This window comes from Pagrus pagrus, assembly GCF_965226575.1.
Source record: "Pagrus pagrus genome assembly, chromosome: 12".
In the NCBI taxonomy this organism is placed as follows: domain Eukaryota; kingdom Metazoa; phylum Chordata; class Actinopteri; order Spariformes; family Sparidae; genus Pagrus; species Pagrus pagrus.
The window spans coordinates 14,760,663-14,779,011 of NC_140196.1; the positions used below are offsets into that span (position 1 = coordinate 14,760,663).

The window sequence follows — 18,349 nt, forward strand, 5'->3', positions numbered from 1 at the left end:
CTGCTGTGGTTGAGTAGGCTACGTAGTTAAAATTGTTTTATTAATTGTCTGTTTTAAATGTGTTTGTTATTAATATTTCCCACTTTGTTGCGCTGTAGATTCAGAGTCACTGCTGCTGATGACGCATGAGGATCTTGCGGGGTTGTCCCAGTTTATAGGGGCGGACTTCAACCACTACCCCTTGTAACTCTGTTCAGAGGGGAAGCAGACATTCGGGAACAAAAAGAGGGGTAGAAATTGGAAATGCAATTGAGCCAAAGACTCGTTGCGGCCCCTTAGTGTTAAAGCTAAAAGGAAAAAAGCATTGCTCTTGATTTAAACAGCCTTCTCCAAAGCCTGAAGGCACAGTCTCACAACAAGCAACGGCAGTTACGCACCAGAAAGAAACGGCAAACTGCTTTTAAAGTGTTTGTGTCTGTTTTGAATTTCAAGGCTGATGCAAACCTGCTTATGGACACAAGACATTAGCCAGACTAATGGTTTGTAGTTTCCTTCAAAGTCTGTACACTTGTCAAACTTCTATTAGCAGCTGACAGCATCAAATGGTCACTGAGCAACCACTGAACTGGTGCTTTAAATAACCACCGGCCGCAGCTGGGAGGAAAATACAACTACGGGCAATCTATGGTCTGAAAGCCTTGAGGATTTCATAAGCTTTCAGCCTCTCTTTCTCCACATACATCACTTTAGATTAACGCCCCAGAGGTGCTCCAGAATCATTTTGTCAATTGCCCTCAATTACATGTTTTTAATGAGAATGGTCACGAGAAGAAGTGCGTTACATTATTCCTCCAGCTCATTCAAAATGGAAAATAGAGACTTCAAAGATGATTCTTTTACAATATTCATGAGTCTGTAAGATCCTCAAAGCCTTTTAAGAGGAACATGTGGCATAACTGCTGGCAAATGCTGGTAGAAACCGTCCCAGGCCAGAAAACACACTCACTCTGAATTCAAAGCAGCCTGATGGGCAAGGCAGGAGGGGAGAGAGGGGTTTGGATTCAGCCTGGCACGCTTAATGCTCCAGAAATTAATGCTAAATAACATCTTCACGCATGGGTGAAGATGTTACCCAGCTCATCACTCGCACATTTCTGCACGCAACGACGTTTTGTTTATCTCTGAAAAGTCTTTCTCATGACAGAGACGTGAATGCTCGACAGTGATGTTTTTTCTACGGCATCCTCCCGTGTTGCAGAGGTTCCAAGTGTAAGTATTTCACGGATCCTCTTTGGTCCTTTCACACCGACTGTCAGGGGCTTCAGAGTCTGAATTCCCCGGAGATAAAGAAGCGAGGAACTGGTGAAAGTAATCATTTTAGCACTTCCTCTCTCTCCCTGATCTCTCCTCACTGACTCACGCTCCCCGTCTGGAGGAGAAAAGATGAAAACTCTTCATCCAAAATGACAAATACGTATGGGATGTGAAGGATGCATTCAGGCCACACTCACTCTCCGCCACTTGAATGTTGCACTGCAGCATTTTATCTTAAGCGAGTTGACAGTGCACTGCTGAAAGCATCAAACCTCGACTGTCGTCAACATAGGAAAATAAGGCTGACTTTAATGTGCAGACGTCTTCATAGCCTGCGACATCGACACGTTACCTTCTGCCTTATCAGGCTCGGGAGACAGATATCTCTGGGACTAAGTCTCAACTTTTACTGTCTCACCTGGAAAAACAACATGTCTGTGTGAGAGAATAAAATATGGGTCTAGAATACGCCAGTTTCCTCTTTTTGCCTCGTTCGTTTGAATGACAGCCAAACGCATTACAAGGGAATAAATGTGGACCGAAATCTAATTACATTTTTATACAGTCTAAATTTACGAACTACTCTGCAGTGCAGGTATGGGTTGTTTTCCTTCTTTCTGCTGCTATGTGAAAACATATGCAGCATAAATTGCGAGGATCTATCAAAATGCTGCGGTGAATAATATAAAGGCTGAAAATAGTGCCTGAAATCGCTCAGTGACACAGCCTCTGGGACATTTTATAGCTAGAAATGATTGTAGCTGACCTGACTGCTACAATTTGTCAGTTTTATTCAGGGAAAGAACATCAGTACAAATGTAGCTAAACCGCCACAGAGACAAAATAATGCGCTTAATCAAAAACTACGGCTGGACTGAAGAGTATATTATGGCTGAATGTTTTTTTAATCACAGAACAAACAACCTAATTGAAAAAGCTATTAAAAAAAAGATGATTTGACAGATTTTTAGGAGTTAACAGGTGGCTGTATTTTTCTTTATATCCCATTTGTTTCATTAGTACAAATACTGCAGTGTAGATGTGAAGTAGAGAGGATAATCTTAGCTTACTCGAAACAGGAAGAAACAGCTAATGTAGCTTTGTCCAAATGTAAAACATCCACCTATAAGCACCTCTAAGACTCTGTTAATAAAACTTTATATATCGTTTAATCTGTACAAAAATCTTTGTTTAAATAAGAAGCTAGAGCCAGGAGAGAGAAGAAAAAAGACAAAGATAAAGACAAAATATGTTTGACATAAGTTAACTGCATTATGGCTAAATGGTAGCATATTTAATCATACAAATATAAGTTAAACTCAGACAAAGACTGATACCACTCCACATTTAGCAGCTTGTTATAAATGTAAAACATCTGCCTAAAAGCACCTCGAGCTCTACTAATAACACATTATATCCCAATCTTGAACAAAAAATGCAATGTAAAAACACCAGGGTTGGCTAACCATTGCCAGCTGCTTTCAGTCTCAATGCTAACGCTATCTAACATCTGGCTGTAGCTTCATATGTAATGGATGGACATGGAAGTAGTAGCTACCAATCTTTTGTTTAATTGTTTTTGCCCTTACTGAGACATGAGAAAATTGATACCACTTTTACATGTGCGCTAAATATGAAGCTAGAGTCAGAAGTTCAGCTTAGCTAGCATACTGGAAAGAGCTCAGGGAAACAACTAGCCTACATATAGCTCTGTCTAAAGGTAAAATATCCTCCTACAAGCACTTCTGAGCTTTATAAGTAACACTTTATATCCCAGTTGATTAATTAGTATAAAAAATGGAGAGTAAAAACAGTAAGTTTTGTGAGGCAGAGACAGGCTAACCACTAGCTGTTTCCCTCCTGCTTCCAGTCTTTATGCTAACTATGCTAAAATCTAGCTGCAGCCTCATAATGGCCGTACATTTCATATCATGCCAGCTTTCTTTTTGCCTCACAGCCAAACACATTACGGGAGAACAAATGTGGACTGAAATCTAATTATACCTTTATACGGTCTAAATTTACGGTGCGACTGGTTTATTTTTCGTCTCTCTGCTGCTTTAGGAGAACCTATGCAGCAAAAAACAGTGAGGATTTATCAAAATGCTGCTGTGAAAAATATAAAAGCAGAAAATACTGCCTGAAATCACTCAGTGACAGAGCCTCTGGGACATTTCATAGCAAGAATAATGACTGTAGCTGACCTGACCAACAATTTGTCCGTTTGTCAATAGACAAAGGACAGAACATTATTATTACAAATGTAGAACTTCCCCAAAGACAAAACAAAACGCTTAATCAAAAAAATATTAAATTAAGATTGCATGAGGTGGCGGGTCAAAATGCATTATAACTGAATGCTATTTAATCACAGGACATAATGAATTTCACTCAGACAAATGATGAAAATCAGCCATAACAAAGAGCATTGTGCAGTTTTTTCAGAGTTAACATGAGGTGGCTGTGTCATAACAACACTGTGCGGGCACCGATGTCCTTTTTAATAACGCTCTCTCGCCCTTGTTCATTTTTTCCCTGCTCGCTCGCAGCCATAAATTACTCAGCTAATGCCCCAACAGCAGCAGCTATTGCTGAATCATTCAAAGACCTCAATTAGCAATTAAGAGCTTAATGAATAGAGGTCCTTGCTGGGCCATTCTGCTCCCAGCCCAGAGGAGCCCACTGGAATTTAATCTCTCCTGCAGGACTTGTACAGTAAATACTGGCCAGCGGTGCAGAGAAGATAGAGAATAGCTGTTTTTGCCCACGTGTAATGAGCAGCTCGCTTTGCAGTTTTAAAGCCTGTTTACTCCGGTACCTGTATTTTCTTTTTTGCCGTGGATCTTAACAAGGAAGGATGACTGTCAACAACTATTCTTGTTTTTCCTCCGTTCCTACACCCCATTACCTCCTGCATAATACCTGTCTCGAGTTTGAATTGAAGGAGGAAAAGGGGGGAAAATGGCAACAAAAGGAGAGAGATGGAGAAGCAGAGAGGGAAATAAAAGGGCGTGAACTTCTAAAAAAAGAGAGAGGAAAAGACATTTGCAATGCCAATCATCTTCAAGGAGCTTAGAACTGGGCCTCACACAGAATATCAAAGATGGGAAATGCAGGCATACATCACGCTGTAGGTATGTGGTGCTAGCTTATAAATTATTTCTATGGCTATCCTTTTATATATCAGCCTCTTATCATTTACATATTTTCATACCTTTAATAAACTGACTTTTTCAAGTGTAAGGCGATGCTTCACTGTGTGGCAGCCCACAGGTATACGCTCGCACCGAGCTCCTGTATAGAAAATACATTCCAATTTCCATCAGTTTTATCTCGGCTCTTCTTCCCCGTGTGAATTTATGGAGGCTCTGTGAAGCGTGGAGACTGAGGGCAGACGATCATGCACCTAAAATGAGTTGTACTATAATCTGATTTGGGGGGGAACCTATAGCTTCGACCGGCGATGACAGCAGGCAGATAAAAGCACAATGTGACCTATACGGTGAGATGGGAAGGAGCCGTATCTCTGGAAGACGTTTTATCTTGTATCCTTCAATAATAGCGGGGCTGATTATGTCTGTAATCAGGGCGTGTGTGCATGATTTTATTAGACATCACAAACCTGATCTTGGAGGTCAAACGTGTATCAGTTGGACATCTCAGACTGTTTGTTTCTGTACAGACTAAAACTAAAAGAGTAGCTCCACCAGTGTTTCACATTACAGTGTATTTACAGGTCTTCTTACAGGAGTTCTGCTGCATATGTGAAAAATTGGTGGAGTCAACCTTTAAATAGATTTTTCAGGTATCTGTAGCCTACTTGGCTTAAGTATTTATTTTTCTGGTCACTTTATAGTTTGACTATCTACACTGTAACACAAATATTTGCTCGTTCTACTTTCAAAACAGGCTTGTTTCTTTAGTTCTGATGCATTTGAGGGGAATAATCGATGATTTTTATTTTGTGTCACCACATCACAAGACTGATTTCAACCTGTAAACTATCTGCAGAGACCCTGCAGCCCTCTGGATTTTCTTATTTCCTCAGTTTTGTTGCTGTGCTCAGGACGCTTTACAGACCCAGTAGTGTCAGTATTTGATGTCCTGGGAATGACACTCAACAATCAACTATCTTTCTGGTGCATTTACAAACAGCTTAGACAAATCCTACTGATTCTGCCTTTAAGTATAATCATGAGGGCTGTCCCAAATACCTTTTTTTGGGGCTCTGGAGCTTCAGTACTAATCAACAGTGAATATTCAAAGCTTGGGTTGGGGGAGGAGGGTGTGCTGAGCGTGACTTGTGAAGGACTTGGCCCAACATTTCTATTGTTATTTTGTTAATGAATAAAAAGACATTTTCCAAAAGGTTTGGTGTGTTAATGCATGTTTATAATCCCCAGCAGTTTGGTTGAACAAGGTATAATAACAGCTGTTGTGCAGCAAAAATACAAAAATCAGAATCCAAACCTGAAAAACGAATACCCAGCCATCAAACAAATATCTGAATAGTCAAATATTTGGGTCCAGCTGTGTATTTATATCAATATGACATGAGGTTCAGTTAGCTTTGCACAGAAATGGCCAGTAGAAATGACCCTCAGAAGGATATTTTTTACTGTACTTTCTTACTGTTACTTGAGTAAAGAAGTTGAATCAGTACCTCTGTCTCTACACGAGTATCTGTACTTGTACTTGAGTAAAGACTGTGTGAAACCTCTGACAAACGGCTCCTCAGATGTTGCTCTGTCGGTCCCACGGGGACTTTTTATTGTTTCAAGGGAACATTTTTAACCCTGTTTGTATTTCCATCCGCCGCCTCCGCCAACTGTTTTGCTTCAGAGACTCTCTGTTGCATCACCGTGTATCATGCTGCTGCCTTCTGAGCCTTCTCAAAACTTCATTCTTTATTTTATTTGGAGACTTTCCCACTCTCACCCTGCTGAAAACACTACGGATTACACCCTGCATCAATATGTGTATATGAAGGAACGAGGGAGAAAAAGACTCCACCTGCTGTTGTAGCCGGGGAGTCCACAGCTCCGCTCCAGGGCAAATGAACATACGCCACGCTTTCCCATATCTCTTGGCACGGGCATATTTCTCCATTTCCTTAATTCTCCTCTTGTGCGACTGCCAAATATAGCACCCGCTCCACTAGGCTAAAGTAACTGGGTCACTAGAGCTGTGAGTAATTAGTTGGTTTCTGCTTTATGGCACCAGCGGGCTGTGGAGTGAGCTAATGATTTGACTAACAGTGAGGGTGAAAGGTCAAAGGTGAAAGAGGGCTCAGACGTGGGGAGGAGCGTCTGAATGAAATGTGCGCAGGAAGCCGAGCCGGATATGTGCAAGGTGGGGTTTAGTGAATACTAAAAACAACATGATTATAATTTCGTTTCAGGAACAATTTGCAATTTAAATGGAAAAAAAGGGCTCCGGCATGAAGCGTTTCAAGCTGATGATGTTTTCAGTTTAGTGTATAGTGGATGAGAAATGGATTTTGTTGACACGGTGACAAAAGGGTGAATAAATACGACGTCAAAACCGGTAAACACTAAACATAATGCTAATGAGAATGCAAATAAACATCCAGGGAAGATTCAGTAGGAAAGAAAAGGCGCTGAACTATCGGCCGCCTAGTTTCTATATTTATTCGCAAGCATTTCAAAGCAGGTGTAATGCAATCCACTACAATATTTACATAATAAATATTCCAGTTTTGCTTAAACAAACTTTCATTTCTTTTTTTTGGACCAAAAACCAACAATGTGCGAGCCTGTCTCTCTCTCAACCTTTCTACGGTTCTCACAAGCCCTTTAGTTCCTCCTGAAAACATGAATCTTTACAAACTGCTCTTGAATATATAGTTTCATTTTTTTTTTTTAAAAGGCTCAGAAGAATCCTAAAACAGCTGGGCACTGTAGTTTTTGGCATGCACACTCCTGAAGCAGGAGAGGATGGAGGATTATAGCTGTGGATTAATACATAATTGGTGCTCTAGTGAGTAAAACGGCATGATGAACACGGGATTAACTCAAAATAAATGTGGGATTGACTCATGAAGGCACGTGTCACCAGTGTAACAGTGTATCTTACTCCTGCCTTTTTAACTTTGTGAACCATCCGTCACTTTCCACTTTCCTAAACTGGATGTTAAAATAGAATAATCCTGGAGTTGATGATGCTCATCCTCGGTCTCTTTGTTTCCACTCCTCTGCTCACTTGCTAACTATGTTTACTGTATTTTTATGTTTTCAGTCGCAGCAGGTGGTGTCAGCTGAAAGCAAATACACTAAATATCATCCGCCACCATTTACACCAGTGTGTAATCCTATTTGTATATTAATTTGTTTATTCAGCCCCGTCGTTAGAGTAAAATGTTGGCTGTCAACGTTTCTGCAAACCACTGATACGTTCACATTTGTACATGTCACAGCACGTTCACATTACGTGTTTATGATGACCTGACTTTCACATTGAGATGCGGAGGGGGTGGTGGTGGAGTTACAGATGAGAAGGCTGCCGAGACCAGTGACTGCAGCTCATTTTTCAATTTCCAGCCGTGTTTGTGGTGACCAAAACAGGCATTTTAAGCCCAAACATGATCTTTTCCTAAACCTAACTCAGTGGGGTTTTTTTGCCTAAACCTAATGAGCATAAGCACAACGTCATCACACAATAAAATCAAAATAAATGTAAAGTTTCAACAAATCGGTGGCTTCCTAGCAACTACAGAAGTACCCCCTGGACTATACAACCCCTGATTATGGGTCGCAGGTTTATGGTGCTTACAGTATATTTAAGCTACATCCAGCTTTGGCTAAACATTCAGTACTTGTTCATAGTATCAGTCCATTCTTGGGTGATCTTTTTCTTCATGGGATTTGTTGTCGGTAAGCAAAGTACACCTCTAAATCTGACGGAGGTTGTATAACTGGTAAATAGAGACAGATATGCACCAATGAAAACTTCTTGTTTTTTAGATTATAATGCAGAAAAAGATGTTCTCAGCTACGTTTACTGTGTCTACTGTATCCCTCAACTAAATTTGAGGGATCACTGCAAAAACAAATCTGTGTATATGCGCCGATAGATCGATATCAATATTGGCATCATCCCCAAAAATCAAGTTGCGGTCTTGCTCTAATGGTACACCTGACAATGTAACGCAGTCCAATCTAGTCTTCATGAATAATTACAGGAATTAAGAAGCAAGTGGAAAGAACGTTTACATGTTTGCAGGTTGATGAACTCACAGTTCATTCTTAGTTAAAATGTCATTTGTAATATTTTGAAAGTAGGTAACTGCGATTATCATTTTCTAGTAACTGTGCTATTTTATTTTGAAAGTCTCCTGAGAATAGTCTGGTTTTCCAGGTGGTTACCCTCGGGGCAGTCAGGCAAGGGGAGAGTGAACCAGACCTCTCTTTTGACCTCTAGCTGTCGAACCATTCTTGCTTCAGTAATTAATAACCTTTGAAACGGACCACTTTTCTGCGCCACGTTTTCTTCTGCTGGAACAAACTGTTCTGACTGGTCCTGTGGATCTTCTGATGTGGATGAGGATGAAGGGAATCGTCAGAGCGTCGAGCTAAGGCTTCATTTCTTGTAAACCTACGCTGTCATTTAGTTGAATAACAACACCTGTTGTACACCTGCACATCTTCCCCTACAACATTCCAGTTTCACTCTGAAAAAAGATTAAATTGAGCTTTTTCAACTGGTTTAAAATATACAGGAGCTCGCTCTGAGAAAGTATTATCATTTGCTTTCTTATCTGGGGTGCAACCTCTTCTTTAACCTTTTGAATGTGGGGGGTTACAGAGCTTTAAATAGCTCCGAATAAGACGGGCGCTGTGGAGAGGGCAGGGGTTAGTGAGAAGAGACACTCCGGACTTCCAGGCAGGAATCAGCTTGCTCCAGCTGCCAGAGTAATAAAGTGTTGGCAGCTGTCCACGGTGCTGAAATCAACCGCTATCTCTTTGAATGGAGAATAAAGGGAGCTGGCCGCGGTGCTGAGATACTGACGCTGCGAGGCTAATGGCACGCCTCACAACACAACCGAGCATCAGGTGCATGCATATACTGTGGCTGTTGTTCGTCCAAGAATGGCTGAAAAGACAGCATTGAAAAAACGCTGTTGAATATGACTAATGCAGGTGAGGAACACGGCATTCAGGTCCAAGAATAGGAGATCTAAGAGGCAGCGCTGGGTATTTCCACATGCATAATGTAGCACAGAGCTGCTCTGTGTGAGGTGGATGTCATACATGTGTGTGCTCCGAGAGTTTTGATGCATTTTTTAACAAGCACACACACAAAACATCTTCCTATTTTGTTTGTCTGACTCACTCATCTGTTTCTCTCTCCGGTTATCTTTCACATGCAGGGTGATAAAAGGAGACAGAGAGAAGCAGCTCGCCTAATCTCTTCTTTGACCTATAGCCTGAAAGCCGGAGCAGCTCTCAAATGTTTTTCATCCGTGTCTCGCAGAAGATGGACTCCGTGGCGCGTGGCTTTTGAGACAGCCCACATCGCACACCTGCTGAGGGTCAACGATCATCCACGGCCCACGGGTGCAGAAACGCAAAGACGAAAAGACAGATTACTGACCGCTCCGGAAATGCCTGGCTAAACTTTATTCCTTCCTTCCTTCCTTCCTTCCTTCCTCTCTGGGCTCATTCAGTGATTCAGTGCATGCGTATATAGGCTGGCTATTCCAGCGCCAGCCTCCCACTTCATCCCGAGTGAGAGATAAGTATTGTTTGCGTAGCAGCACATTTCACGCTCCGCTTCCCCCACCTGTTCCCTGAACCTGCAAAGTCTGAAGGCTGGAATAGCTGTCAAATGCCTTCACCCGTGTCTTCTCCGGGATGACTGAAAGGAGGTTTTTGTCTTGAAAGCATTCCCCTTTAAAAAACAAACTTTGCTCAAGGATTTTTAAAGAGGTGATGCCAGCGGTCATTTTTAAAGGGTAATATCGCTTTTTTCCCCCCCTGTTCCTGTCTGTTAATTGAAGGAGATTTTGTGTGTTTTTGAACGTGTCGCCTGCAGGTTTGTGGGTGAGCACTGGCTGCATGTCAAGGTCAAACTATTAATCAAATCTATCAGCCTGATTTGCATAATGAACTGCTGCAAAAAAGAAAATGTACCCAGGCCTTGAAGACCCCCCTTCCTCCTCCTCCTCCTCCTCCTCCTCCAACCCTCCCCATCCTCCTCACATCCAGCCCCTTTAAGTTTCTGAGTGTGATGTCTGAGTGTGTCGGCCAGTTATCACTCACAAACGCAACGAGGTTTGTGTGTGTGTGGCGAGCGAAACAGGGCGGAGGAGCACAGCTGTGTCTGGTTCAACTGGCAGGAATCTGTTTTGTTTTGCACAGCGGTGATTTGCATTCATTAGAGTTGTTTGAAATGTTCCAAGGCAACTTCGAGGGGCAGAAACCCTGCGTTCTGTGGCATTTGTATCACTTTTGTCATCCTTAAAAGACAGAAAAATGCGGATTTAAGGTGAAAAGTGTCTGAAATCGTGCCATATTGTGATTCTGTTGAGTTTTAGAGACAGGTATGAGACATTAAGGGACCCAGAGTGATCTGAGAATTCAATATAAATCCAGCTCTGTCCGAGAAATTCAGTTTGAAAGACAAAAAGTTCCCATTTGCTCGCAAAGGCTGCATAAAGAAGTGCAAAGAAAATGCCAAAACAAACTCCAGCAAAGTTCAATTCCTCACCTATTTGAAAAGCAAAATCCTCAGAGATGAAAATCAAAACTGTTATTTTTGCGCCCTGAGAGACGTTCAGCCTCCAACACCAGAGAAACACTGCAAGATGAGAGAAAAGCACCAAAACCACACCAAAACAAGCCATGACAGAGGGGGAAAAAGCCTGGAAACAAGCAAAAGCTTCGGAGGATTATAACAAGTGAGCTCGTAAAGAAGCTGCTTCGGGGGGGAAGAGAAGAGGAAGAGAGAGGGGGGAAGAAAAATATCAAGAGCGTCCGCAAGCACGGAGGGATATTTGTCAGTGGATGTCGCCGGAGCGACAAACACTCAGCATCCAAAGATTTCAATCATTGCATGCAGAAAACGAGAAAACATGTTCCCCGTGTCGCAACAGCAAGACAAGAAAGGAAGAAAAAGAGGATAAAAATATGCTTAAGAAAATGTCAGTGGAAAATGTACTCACCGAGCGGGAGTAAAAGGTTTCAATTAAAAAGAAATTGGGCGTGTGGCGGTGCTGGATTGGTGCTGTGCAGGCTGGTAAATACCGAGGCTCTGCGTCCCTATTGCGCTCTGTGTCGCTGCCGGTGCTGGAGTCATGTGACTCGGGGTTTGGCCAGAGTTTCTGAATCAGTCCGAGCTTTTCTCTCGTAGCTACACACGGAGGCATTCAGGGCTGTAATGGAGAGGAGCTTATCGGGTAATGTCATTGATTTTTCTGGTGCGCAAGATAGGGTCCGGGTGCTACCTGGTGTCACCGACGGTGGCCCCAGGAGGGTCCCAGGAGGGGGATATGGGGTTATTTGCTGTTCTCCTCAGGTGACTTCCTGCATGTATCAGAGGGGGTGGTTGATGTGATTTTAATCGAGGGGTTCATGGTGAAAAACTTTATGAATGAATGCTCTATAGAGATTAAAATAAAGTGGGAACAAAAGAGGGGGATAAAAACACAGTTTGTGTTTTTATGATCTGGCTGTTTACGCTTAAAACAACTTGGTTGGGTTCAGGAAAAGAGTCCACGCACTGTAGATTGAGTCATGGATGTGCTGCTGCTGCTGCTCAGCCCTGTTTACAGTTTTCCCCCAGTGGCCATTTGCGGTATTGCAACAAAAAATCCCTCGCTGCCCCCCAAAAAACATTTTCCTCATAAACCACAATTATAAAAGAGACGTCTGTTTGTAAAACCATTGACCTGACACCTCCAGCTTCAGACACTGTCCATTATTACTGTTTGTATTGTGGATTCATAAGCAGTGGAGGGCTAAAGGGGCACTGTGTTGTTTTGGGAAAGAAATTCACAAACTCAGAAAGGTAATATTTACAATACTGGTAAGATAACAATACAAACTCAGAATGTTTTATTTTTTTCCATAACTGAATAAACAAGTTGTTCTCAGAGGAAAATAAGGTCCCAGAACACTGTTTGAAGCTAGAAAGGTGGCAGGGTCCGCCACATATAATATGTCTCAGCAAGGTTGCTCAACTAACCCTGGTTATTTATTTAATTAGCTCATCTCGTGGTTTCCATACAGAATATGAGCAGGCCTCCAGTCGTGCTGTCGTATAATCTGATTTTAGGCTATTGACAAAACTGTTAGACTGATGGACTTACGGGCGCCCCCTGCCATCACAAGCTACATCAGTTTGCTTTAAAAAAAATGTAATAATTTTTCTTTTTCATATAACTTTGTCAGCTGGTTTAAACCCGCCTGATCATCTCACTGAGTGAAAGCAATCAACTTGATGTCACGAGTGACAGAAATATTGTCCAAAACTACAAAATTAGACCCAAGTTACATGTCTAATAAGCAGGAATTATCGCTTCTGCCACCACCACATTTATAGCATAAAACAAATATATTGTTTCAATTAAGTCAAACAGCATTTTTTACTTTATTGCTTCTTGTAGCTCATTATGTTATTTACATAAATTTGGTCCCCTGTGCTAATTATCATCATTGCTGAAGGCTGTTGTTGTCCACTGAGTGATTGAAAAGGTTTCCACATATCATCAGTCTCACAGCTCTAACCTCTCGGTGCTCTCTCATTAAAATCTACTTACAGGATTAATCAGCTGAGTTTCTATTGAGCCTTATAAGAATATTGATCATCAGTGAGGAAGTCAACGCTCGGGGCCGTTCCTAACAGAGTTTAAAGCTCAGTTAATATCAGGCAATGAGTTCACACACAGCCCGCAGGTGAAAAGCAGTATTGATTGAGCATCCTCCAAACATTAAGGTAACTCCAGGACATAAAAGGTGCAGTGTGTATTTTTAGTCTCGAAAAACTTCCACTCCGGCCCGGTTTGTCAGCGTGTTTCATTTGATCTGCTCTGCGAGGTTGACAGCTCCATGGTTCCCACTCGTTCTTGACGGAAACACGAGTGGTCATGCTGTCAGGCAGGAACAGAAGTCTTTGCTGTTGCTGCAGCGTCTGCCGGGCATCTGAGCAAAGGGGTCTGTATGGATCAATGACTTCTCATGGGGCTGATGGGCACAGACAGGCAGGCGCAAGGGCAGCGCACTTCATACCACGTCTCTTTGTTTGCTTCTTACAAGGAGGCCTGATAGATGTTGGCATCACGGGAGTGACATCTATCAAACGTGTTCACTCCTGTGAGTTTAGCAGGTTTATGATTTCAGATGATTTCAGAATCTCACAATTTGTTAAAACGGTGTTTATTGTTGTCACAGACAAATACCTTGTTGTGTTTGCATAGTGAAGCTTTATGCAGGGACGCGGGGAGTCAGTCACATTTAGGGGTGCTGAGGAGTCTATATAATGATGTCATAGTAGAGGGTGTGCAACATTCATAGTTTTGGTATTCATTGTAATGGCCTAACCCTAACCAACTGGTGTCTGTGCCTTAACCTGGCCAGGCCATGAGTGAACATAAAGAAACCTTGAGATTGAAGATATCTGTGGTTTCCAACATTTATCCAGATGAGGTTGAAATGCTCCACCTGTTCACCAGGTAGTCCTAGCTTTCATTGTCCAGCTGTGTGGTGCCAGACAGTTGGTTTACCAAAAGTTTTTTTGCTGATAAAAGATCCCTGCTGTGGCCAAACACGACACAAGGACAGCGGTGAGAGTGAACCAAAACAGAAAAGCGGAAAATAGTTGTGTGGTTCTTTGAATAAAGATATTGATTATAGTCTTTGTCGTAATGGGATTCAATGAAATCAAACGCCTGAAAACAAGCCAGAAGGAAACGATGCCAAGGCCGATGTCAGCATTGAACTGTGACATCCTCAGCCTCGTTATGTGAACATGCTGCCTGCTATTCCTGCAGCAACACATCAGTGTCTTCCAGTTTCAGGTGAAGGCATTCCAGCACGGTGTGACCAAGAATTTCTCTTATCTATACATCTGAATCCACTTTCATCCACCTCAGCACACATGGTGATTCTCTGGCAGGAATGCAGATGGTTCAACATCTTAGCTGATACTCCGGCTGACACTGCCTGCTCCGAGCCATGCGTCCGCAGGCCGAGGGAGGCGATCGCAGACGAGATGTGTGCTGTGTGATTTCTGGTAGTCTGGAGGTATTCTGTGCTTCAGGTCGCATCATCTGGAGTCTGGACTCTGGCGGAGCGAGCGCTGTAATTACAGTGAGGAGCAGGCCATGTAATGCAACGTTAATGGCAAAATGGACTGACGCTGCATGCACAGTGTCCCCTTTTCAAACACGAATAGTGCATTAGCAGCAGGGATCCACTGTCCCCACACTGATTGGAGCTATTAAATACAATTGAGGATGTGTAGAGAGGGGAGTGAAAGTGAGTGGTGGAAGGTTTGTCCTGGTATAATGCTGCCAGTATTATACAAGGGGAAAAAAAACAGCATTTTAACAGTTTGTAAGTTAAAGCTGGGAGGAAATGTTGAGTGCCTGTCCTCCACTGTGTTGCTCTTTTCTTTGTTGTGCCCTAATTTAAAGGCATTTTCTCTCCATCCGCTGCCATTTCTCACAGAATTTACGCAAAGAAAAGTCATCTGAGCGTGAGATTCGTGAAAAACACCATTTGTGCTGCTTACTCAAAAATAATGACGAGACAAAAGGTCATTTATGGACGCAGTCGGTGTGTGTGTGAGAGCGAGAATCTGCGCTGATCATGTGTTCGTCTGTGCATCTGCCAGCGCGCATGTGACTGATGAAGCGTAACCTTCTAATGTGTTTACACACTGACATTTCCCAAGATCTGTTGTGTTCCTCTGTGAAAGTAAAACCCCTTGACATTCTTTAGGCTCACATTTCCCTGAGCTGCTGGCCCTGTCAGCTCTCATATCCTGCAGAGCCGGCATCAACAACATAATTACATCAGCTTCACTACCTCATCTGCCCCCTGTCAAATATGAAGATGATGTTCTTGCTTTAAAACAAAGTGTTCCACCCGCCTTCTGCGTGTGATGTTATTTAGGCATCTCGTGATCTTGCTTGTCCACGTGGGAGGAATATTCGATGTCCTGTCAAAGTACTTATAAAGCCCTATAGATTTTCACAGTGTACAGTAGTCATAGCTCGAGGCGCATCCTTCGAAACAAACCTGATGATTCACTCAGTCTCTGTGTTCGTCAAACTTCAACGTCTCCCTGAAATTAAAAAGCAATACTGACTTTTTTATTTTAAGATCACACATCCAGCCTGTGATACTGGCTTTTAAATGAGCCCTGACATTTGATGACTGTGTGGGTTTGAGTCCATCTGTTCATTTGGCTTCTCAATATGGCCACCCATATGTTGTGGTCTCTGTATCAAACTGTGAGTTAACCTGGCAAACTCAGGGATTCACCTCAGGATATTATTATTCTGTGTGAAGATAAGACCAAAAGTAAAGGTTTGACTGGTTGTGGAGGGGGAAAAAAAGCAACTCAAACTTTGAAACACAAGGAAAATATTGCTGCGGACATCCTTAAAAAGGACTGAATGACTACAGGAAAAGATGCTGCTTGTAGTGATAAACCCACAGAGCATTACCATCACCTGACTCTACATTTCCACTCAGCTCTGTGCAGCGTTTTAGCATCTTTCAACTCTTTGTTTTGGTTTATTAGAAAAGCAGCTGCACACTGCCTGCTGAGCATCAAATGGCACACAGACAGAAAGTTAGCAGCTTGTATGTGAGCATGGTGAAGCGTCTGCCAAACTTTTTTCCCTTGGGAGCCAAAACTCAGACGAAGGACCTCAGCCATTAAGTGACATCAGTGGAGGCAAATCATGAGATTACATAGAGTATAGAAAGGTTGTTTTTGGCTACATATAGATTTGTTTTAAAATTGTATTCATTGTTCTTGTACATTTCCCCCAAGTGCCCAAAGGCACCTGAAACTTATTTTCAGTTTCACTTCAGAGTAATTCACAATCAGGGTTAGTGGGATTAGATTTGCGTGGGTGAGCCTGAGTGTGCAGCACCAGCAGCATCATATTGTTATACAGAAAAATATATATTTCGTTTAAAAGAGTCAACGTCAAAAACTTGCACTCATACTGACATACTGACACAAGAGTCTCCTCATTATGGCTAGTGTTTGTTTTATCTAATTAAAACACACCTTTTAATATTCATTAAAGCACGAGAACACACGTTTAAAGTGACCGCTGCTCCTCCAGGATTCAAACAAAAGTCGCTAAGTCAGCCTTCTCTTCCACAGCGTTCAGTCCAAACGTCAGCGCTTACCTTCCCAGCTGTCTGTTTGCAGAGCAACGTGTCCCTTGTGTTTCCAATTTGGAAAACATGCTTACTTTCATTTGGACCCCAATGCTCTTGTCAATGTAAATCAGGTAGGACTGTCGGGCCGATCGATACAGACGTGAGAAAGGATTCACTCTGTACACCCCCGGGACTCATCAATGACAGGAGTCTATTACTCCAGAGAGCGAGCAGACGTGAGGGGGGAGCTGCTATGAATTGCAAATGTGAAACTACTGACTTGCCTGCTATGCAAACTCCATGATGTATTATGGCACACTTGGGATTATCTTCCTATAACACAAAGGTCTTACAGCATGATGGGTACCAGCTCCCTGAAAATGCCCATTCAGTATGAACGGACTCAAAACACTGCTCTAAAAACAGGCGAGCTGCAGACCCCGAGGATTCACCGTGATTCTCAATCCAGAGGTTAACACTGTTTGCACCTTTAACCCCGGAGGGAACTCGTATCTTTGTATCCCTCCGAGGATTCAGCCTGAACTTCCCCTCTGCTATGTAAAGTGTAATGGGTACACAGTGTTATTTTTGTCCCCCTCGCTCTTTGTCTTTCTCAAGTGGTTAAAGTTCAATTAGGGACGCCGTGTCACACGGACGTGATGCTAGCCGGCGCTCTGAAGAGACCTCTCAGGCTCCTGATTAATTCATCTGATGGAGAAGTTTGATGCTCTCGCTCGTTTCCCTCCTCTCTTCGTTTAAGCTCGAGGGGTGATTATTAAACTTCCTGAGGGGATTTAAAATGTTAAGAAGTTGTCGAAACCTTCCAGTGCATCCTCGCGTTCACTTGTAGCGACGGCTGCCAGTAAGGGCTTGGTGAATTTCTTCAGTAATGATTGAAGGGTGACTGCCTTGACACTCCACGCACTTTATTTCTGTAAATGCAACAACAACTTCTTCTTTACAGTGAGTCGAATGAGAAGATTGATACCGCTCTCAGGTCTGTGTAGTAAATATTAAGCTTCAGCCGACCCAATTATTTTAGATTATGCTAAGGATTGAAACAGGGTGAAACAGATAGCCAGGCTCTGTCCAAAGATAACAAAATCCACTAAAGCTCTCTAATTAGCATGTTGTGTAGTGTAAAAGACTATTTGTTGGCTGGGATTAGTGCCAGGCCACCAGTGGAGACTCCAGGACCCTACTGGTCTGGACCGTAATCCCACATAAAACAGCAAATTGTTAAAGGAGCTCCATTTCTGAACTAACGTTAGCTGCTGTTGCTCTCTGTTAGCGGAGCAGAAAGAGGCACTGAGACTTGAGAACATAAAGTCACATCCTTTGGACTGTCGCGGAAAATCCGACTCGAGTCCTTCACAAAGAAATCAACAATTCAGCGGCATTAAACAGCTTCAACGACAAATGGTCCACAGGCCTGTAGAGGCAACCGAGAGAGAAGGGGGAGCTCTCATTGTTCATGTCATGAAACAATCTGCTCTTGAATGGCCCCCCCAAAAAGAGTGATTAATTAATTTCTACACATTATTACATAGAGCCCCTTTAAGACTCATTATAGGTATTAAAAATAAGATATTACGAGTTAATTAGTGAGTTTTAGAAGTGCTGGTTTCCAGAAAGTGTGAGCTTTAGACCGGGGAGGTCAGATTCGGTTCATTTTGCTTTCGATTGCCCCGCACCCAGTAACTAATGTCCAATTATCCCTACCTCCCTTT

General features: G+C 42.6%; 1 protein-coding gene across 6 annotated transcripts in view; it reads right to left on the reverse strand.

Moving 5' to 3' along the window:
* Nucleotides 1-11,601, reverse strand: part of LOC311266228 (RALY RNA binding protein like) — a 42,404-nt gene extending 30,803 nt beyond the window's left edge. For 2 of the 6 annotated variants that reach the window (XM_084368495.1, XM_084368496.1), the window contains exon 1: nt 11,438-11,588. The gene's annotated coding sequence lies outside the window, so the exon portion shown is untranslated. Of the gene's footprint in view, nt 1-10,983; nt 11,074-11,437 lie in introns of all 6 variants that reach the window. The other 4 variants (XM_084368498.1, XM_084368497.1, XM_084368499.1 and 1 more) reach the window with 4 other exon arrangements.
* Nucleotides 11,602-18,349: the final 6,748 nt, after the last annotated feature.